The following is a 7601-nucleotide window of genomic DNA, read 5'->3' on the forward strand; positions in this document are numbered from 1 at the left end:
TGGTTATATATACCTGTGAGAGCTGGACAGTACATAAAAAAGACCACAGAATAATTGATGCATTTGAGTTGTGGGGTTAGCAAAGAATGTTGAATGTACCATGGATTGCAAGAAGAAAAAAACAACAACAGCTCACTGCCATCGAGTTGATTCTGACTCATACAGACCCCCATTGGTTTTTCAAGGTTGTATATTTTTACAGAAGTAGATCACCCTATCTTCTTTACACAGAGCAGCTGGGGTGTTTGAACCATTAACTTTCTGGTTAATCTGTCTTTGAGGAAGTACAAAAGGAATGCTCCTTAGAAGTGAAAATGGCTAGACTTCCTCTCTCCTACTTTGGTCATATTGTCAGAAGGGACCAATCCTTGAAGAAGGAGATCTCCTGAAAAAGGAGAAGACTCTTAATGATATGAATTGACACAGTGGCTGCAACAAAGGGCTCAAGCATGACGATGATTGTGAGGATGGCACAGGACCGGGCAGTGTTTTGTTCTGTTGCACATAGTTTAGCTGTGGGTCAGAAGTGACTTTAAGGCACTTAACAACAATGTCACCAATTTATGTGGAGACTATTAAATGAGAATCTAACTTGATATGTCAACTTTCATTAAAACTCAATAAAATATTATTTAAAAAATTTAATTCTGGTAATAACCTCAAAATTGAGCCGTTTTATCTTCAAATATCCCCTTGACTGGAGGTGAGAAGAATAAAAGACTTTCTTTCAATTTGCATGTCAAAGAAAACATTATTATCAATTCAAGGTAGCCAGAAAAAAAAAAAAAAAGAAAAAGAAAAGAAAAAAAGAATCTTGGTATATCAAAAACCAAAAGAAAATGTATGTTTTGTTTAAAAAATTATTTGCACACATATTCTAATTATAGACCTTTTTCAGGGCTTTTCCAAAGCTAAAGACTTACATTTCTAACTATAGTTTAAAGATGTGATCAAGAATATGATAAGAAAAACCTGTCTGAAATCTTGTATTTCTTTCATAGCAGAAATTAATATATTTGTTTTAAAAAAGATAAAGATCCACATTGGTTTTGTTATCTGGGATGTCCTCAGGGACTAGCACAGTATATGTTTACATACCAGACCAACTCACTGCCATGAAGTCAGTTCCAACTCATAGCGATGACTCCTTGGGTTTCCCAGGTGGTATCAGTATGGAAATAGATGCCCAATCTTCATTCCAAGGAGTGGCTGGTGGGATGGAACCTCTACCTTGGGTTAACAGTCAGATGCCTTAGGCACTAAACCACCAGAGTGGTAGTTTTGTTCAAACCCAACAACCACTTCTCCAAAGGTAAATTGGGCAATCTACTTCCATAGTGATACCACCTCAGAAACCCAAGGAGGCGCTGCTATGAGTCAGATCCAACTCGATGGCAGTGAGTTTGGTTTGGTTTGGTTTAATTAGAGAGCGTCCATGGGTAGTATAAATGGTCAATACTCTTGTCTGTAACTGAAAGTTTGGAGGTTCAAGTCCACCCAAATAAGCCTCACAAGAAAGGCCTGGGATCAAAACAACAATGAGATACCATCTTGCCCCAGCACTAGTAGCAAAATTCAATGAGACAGAAAAGAACACATGCTGGTGAGGATGTGGAGAGATTGGAATGCTCATACGCTGCTGAATGTAAAACGGTACAACCATTGTGGAAAGCAGTATGGCGATTCTTTCAAAAGTTGGAACTAGAAATACCATTTGACCCAGCTATTCCATTACTAGGTATATATCCTAAAGAAGTGAGAGCCATGACAAGAACAGACATATGCACACCCATGTTCATCACAGCACTATTTACAATAGCCAAAAGATGGAAACAACCTAGATGTCCATCAACTGAGGAATGGATATCCAAACTATGGTATACACACACAATGGAATACTATGCAACACTAAAGAATAATGTAGAATCTGCAAAACACCGCATAACATGGATGAACTTGGAGGACATTATGCTGAGTGAAATAAGTCAATCACAAAAGGACAAATATTGTATTAGTCCATTATTGCAAAAGTCAAGGAAATGTTTACCTATAGAAGGACATTTTCTTTGTTGGTTACCAGGGATGGGAGGGGACCGGAAGGACTACTGTTAGATAGATAGAGATAAGTTTTGATTTGGATGAAGAGAAGGGCGATGTACCAAATGTGAGTAATCAATATAATGGCATTGAGGAAAAGAAAGACATAGAGAGGTACGTGGGAAGTACAGACAACAAAGATGAACCCTTTTGCACATATAGTACGGCATGGTCAGTGAAGGCAAACATAGGTATATGGGTGGATAGATGAGTGGACAGGCTGAACTATTAGGTATGTCCATGAAGTGGGGAGTGTACCCAAGAACATGTATAGGGTTGGCAGACAATGGTCCTATAACTTTATGTGTATGATCTGAATTCCCAGGTGTATAGTAGAGCTGACAAGGGGCAAGGTTGTAGTCACCGCTTGGTCACAGCCAGCTACCCAGAGGGACCGAGTAGTTGAATCGTGGGGTCGGGACCATAGAAACAGAGAACATCAAGCTCAATTGGCAAAACATACTACACAAAACATTGTTCCACCTCCTACTTTGGTGAGTAGCGACTGGAAACTTAAAAGCTTGCAAGCTGCCATCAATCTGCAACGATGGGTCTCTCCTTATCCAGAGCCAAGAACAATGAAGAAAACCAAAAATTCACGGAAACAATTGGTCCTAGCGACTGGTACACCATCCGATCTGCAGCCTATATGACTATGAGACCAGAAGAACTAGATGGTGCCCGGCTACCACTATCAACCACTTGGAAGGGGATGTATGTATGAGATCCTTGATAGAGAGGGAGAACAATGTGGAACAAAACTCAAAATCATTTGGAGAAAAAAAAAGAGTGGAGAACCAGGTTTGCTGGTCCGATATCGCCTGGTAGAACCACTGAGTCTATGACCCCTAGCTGCCCTTCAGGTCTGGAATTGAACCCACACCTGTGGCTTCCAGCCAAACAAAAGACAAGCATAGGAGTTGAACATTTACCTTAGATAGATATACTCCTTGGAGAGAACAAGCATGGGAGAAAGAAGGGCTGCTTATGCACAGGAAGACAGCTCACTTTGGCCTCAGCGCTTATGAATTTTGCTATTCTCCCTACTTGAGTGTCCTTTACCAATCTTCAAGCGACCTTCAATATCACCCTGGATAATTTTTGTTCATAGCACTGTTTCAATAAAGACCTGGTTCTCTGTTCCCTTAAAGATTCCAGGGAGGGAAAAAAAAACCTGTTCCCATGGAGTCAATTCTGACTTATACCAACTCCATAAGACAGTGTAGAACCACCTACTAGCGTAATCTTTACAGAAGTAGACTGCCACATCTTTCTCCTGGGAAGTAACAGGTATATTTGAATTGCTGAATTTTCCTAGGAAACCCTATGGGGCAGTTTTACTTTGTTCTATAGGGTCGCTATGAGTCAGAATCGATTCAATGGCATACAACAACAAATTTATCTTGCTTATTTGTTGTCTTGTTAACCAGAACTCTGAATGGACCAAATGTGGTGGAGTATAATCTGAAAGTTGTTTCTATTCTCCAACCCAGTGAAGGCTGGATGTCTCTTTGCCCACCCTCTGTTGTTATCTCAAGATGGTTCCCTGAGATAGTCTTATTTTCAGATTTTAAAGAAGTCTGAAATAAATCAACACTTTTATCTCACATCCAATTGAATGTTGTTACAGATTGAATTGTTTCCCCAAGAGATTTATGTTGAAGTATTAACCACTAGCACCTGTGAAGATGACCTTATTTGGATATGTTGTTGTTTGTTGTTATGTGTCCTTGAGTTGGGCCCAGGCCCCAACTCATAGCAACCCCTCCTTGGGTTTCTAAGGCAGTATCACAACAGAAGTAGATTGCCCAACCTTCCTTCCTAGGAGTGGCTGGTGGGTTTGAACCGCCAGCCTTCTGGTTAGCAGTCAAGTGCCTTAGGCATTATGCTAGCAGAGCTCCTATTTGGATATAGGGTCTTTGAAAACGTCACCATTTCAATTAACATGAGGTAGTACAAGAGTAGAATGAGTTCTAATACAATCTGGTATAATATAAAGGAAGAGAAGAGATATAGAAAGATAAGCAAGAGAGAAGATGGCCATGCAATCACTGAGTTATACTGCAGCTCCCAACCAAGGAATATATGGGGCTGCCAGAATCGAGGAGAGACGAGGATTCTTCTCCGAAAGCTTTCAGAGGAAATATGGCCCTTCCAACAACCTGAATCTGGAATACTAGTCTCTAGAACAGTGACATTTCTACAAGTCATGTTGGTTAACATCAAATCTAATGTTGAGGAAAAGTTGTTGTTGTTTTTGTTATTGCCATCAAGTTGGACCCGACTCATAGCGACCCCTCCTTTGGTTTCTGGAGCAGTATCACTATGGAGGTAGATAGCCCAACCTTCCTTTGGAGGAGTGGCTGGTGGGTTTGAACCTCCAGCCTTCTGGATAGCAGGCAAGTGCCTTAGGCACTACACCACCAGGGCTCCTTGAGGAAAAGTAAGTAGAAACAAAATCTGATTCCAGTCCAGAATACCTCTTCACAAAAATAGAAGACAAAAAAAAAAAAGTTTAGCATTAAACTAGACTGTGATGTATCACAGGCAATCCACTAAAAGAGATGGCAGACAAAAAGAAATCTCACCCTTTTAGAGCTGAGTGGATACAACTCATTGCATTTAAGTTTTCAAGATAAAATTGCTAATTTACTAGTTTCTTTATGGCAGGATACCTGAAGTTATACTAATCTCCCTCCAAGAGACTGGGTTAGATTTGTAATCCTCCTTGGTTACATATGAAAAGAGATGGCTCCTAGGTCCTTGAGGAAACATCTTTTATTTGCATTTTCAAAGAAACAGAGAAAGAAGTTACACTTACATTCTAAAGGAAATTCTGAAAGCACAGGAATGGAGGGGGAGCCTCTTTCCTTATTTTCAGCTGGAAGTGGAGAAAGGACTCCAATGCAATGAGTCTGTTTTTGGATTTTAGTATGTTCAGTTTTTATTTTCAGCAGAGCAATATCAGTAATTATGAGCAAGTCACGTCTAAGGGATTCATTGTGACTACCTTGATATGTAAACACAGGCAGTACTTTTGCTATAACTTGCAGTGAAGAATCTCATTAGGAGCTTTATTTTTGAAATTCTTTGCCTGAAATCTGTTGCTGTTACCAGGTTCCAAGGTACAGTGACATTATGTACAACAGAACAAAACACTGCCTGGACCTGCACCATTTTCACAGTCATTGCTATGTTTGAGCCCATTGTTGCAGCCACTGTGTCAATTCATCTCCTTAAATGTGTTCTTATTTTTCTTTTATTTTGGCCTGCTTACTGGCATTGTTGTTGTTGTTGTTATGTGCCTTCAAGTCAGACCCGACACCCCGACTCATAGTGACCCCTCCTTGGGTTTCCGAGACAGTATCACTATGGAAGTAGATTGCCCCATCTTCCTTCCAAGGAGTGGCTGGTGGGTTTGAACCTACAGCCTTCTGGTTAGCAGTCAAGTGCCTTGGGCATTATGCTACCACAGCTCCCCCTACTGGCATTAGGGTTGATATTTTCTATTTCAGTATGTAGCATTTTCAGTATGCTTCTACAATCAGATAAAAAACGTATTTGAAAAAAAGATATGCTTTTTTAAATCCAAATCCTCCCCCATTGTGCAAGAAAGCTAAGTGCAGCCTGCCTATCCTATGTGGGCCATATTTCTTGGATATAGTAAAACATTGGGCCTTGAGGAATTGCTAAAGCTCATTGATGTTAGGTGCTGTTAAGTGGATTTTTGACTCATTTCAACCCCATGTGACAGAGTAGAACTGCCCCCATGTTGTTGTTGCTGTTGTGTGCTGTTCAGTCAGACCAGACTCATAGTGACACCTCCTTGGGTTTCCGAGGCAGTAACACTACAGAAGTAGATTTACCAACCTTCGTTCTGAGAAGTGCCTGGTGGGTTTGAACTGCCAGCCTTCTGGTTAGCAGTTAAGTGCTTTAGGCACTACTACCAGATCTCCTAACTGCCCCCATAGGGTCTTTTTTTTCCCCTTAACTTTCTATTGTGTTTTGGGTGAAATTTTACAAAGCAGATTCATTTTACATTCAATAGTTCACACATTTTGTTTTGTGGCACTGTTTACCATCCCCACAATATAACAACTCTCCTCCCACTTCCTCCCTGTGGTTACCCTTTCCCTGTGTCCTTCTTGCTTATGCATTCATGCTTCCTTAGCTTTTTCCTTGTGTGAATTCTGCCCAGAATTCTGGTGGCACTGTGGTAAGCTATCCATCTGTTAACCAAAAGGTGGGCAGTTATAAGGCAATTTGCTTCTGTAAAGATTTACAGCACTGGGCCCTTTTGGCTCTCTGAGCAGCACCATGGCAGTGGGCAAGAATAAGCGCCTTACAAAAGGCGGTAAAAAAGGAGCCAAGAAGAAAGTGATTGATCCATTTTCTAAGAAAGATTCGTATGATGTGAAAGCACAAGCTATGTTCAATATAAGAAATATTGGGAAAACACTAGTCACAAGGACTCAAGGAACCAAAATTGCTTCTGATGGCCTCAAGGATCGTGTTTTTGAAGTAAGCCTTGCTGATCTGCAGAACAATGAAGTTGCATTTAGAAAATTCAAGCTAATTACTGAGGATGTTCAGGGCAAAAACTGCCTGACCAACTTCCATGGCATGGATCTTACCCATGACAAAATGTGCTCCATGGTCAAAAAATGGCAGACCATGAATGAAGCTCATGTTGATGTCAAGACAACAGATGGTTATTTGCTTCTTCTGTTCTGTGCTGGTTTTACTAAGAAATGCAACAATCAGATTCGGAAGACGTCTTATGCTCAGCACCAACAGGTCTGCCAAATCCAGAAGAAAATGATGGAAATAATGACCCGAGAGGTGCAAACAAATGACTTGAAAGAAGTGGTCAATAAATTGATTCCAGACAGCATTGGGAAGGACATAGAATAGGCTTGCCAATCTATTTATCCTCTCCATGTTGTGTTCGTTAAAAAAGTAAAAATGCTGAAGAAGCCCAAGTTTGAATTGGGAATACTCATGGAGCTTCATGGTGAAGGTAGTAGTTCTGGAAAAGCTACAGGAGATGAGACAGGTGCTAAAGTTGAACAAGCTGATGGCTATGAACCACCAGTTCAAGAATCTGTGTAAAATTCAGACTTAATGATTACAAATAAAAAATTTTATTTGTGGAAAAAAAAAAAAAAAGATTTACAGCCCTGGAAGCCCTATGGGGATCTCTATGTGTTGTGATCAACTCAGTGAAAGTGGATTTGGTTCAGTTTTGATCTCCTATGGTTGATTGTTCTAAGGAGTGGATCTCCCTCGTATAGTTGTTCAGCTCATAGCCTCTATTGGTTGGGTGAGTGTTAAGCCATTGGAGTAAGTCCAAATCCAAGCCCAAAGGGTGAATAGGGGCCACTGTTGTTGTTATTGTTATGTGCCATCGAGTCGGACCCGACTCATAGCAACCCCTCCTTGGGTTTCTGAGGCAGTATCACTACGGAAGTAGATTGTCCAACCTTCCTTCTGAGGAGTGGCTG

At 40.6% G+C, this 7601-nt stretch overlaps 1 pseudogene; it reads left to right on the forward strand.

Annotated features, from left to right (window-relative positions):
• Positions 1 to 6414: 6414 nt before the first annotated feature.
• On the forward strand, positions 6415 to 7209 carry LOC103213450 (annotated as a pseudogene).
• Positions 7210 to 7601: the final 392 nt, after the last annotated feature.

Source organism: Orycteropus afer, unplaced genomic scaffold (assembly GCF_000298275.1).
Source record: "Orycteropus afer afer isolate SDZICR_OR568_19922 unplaced genomic scaffold, OryAfe1.0 scaffold02432, whole genome shotgun sequence".
NCBI classification, from domain to species: domain Eukaryota; kingdom Metazoa; phylum Chordata; class Mammalia; order Tubulidentata; family Orycteropodidae; genus Orycteropus; species Orycteropus afer.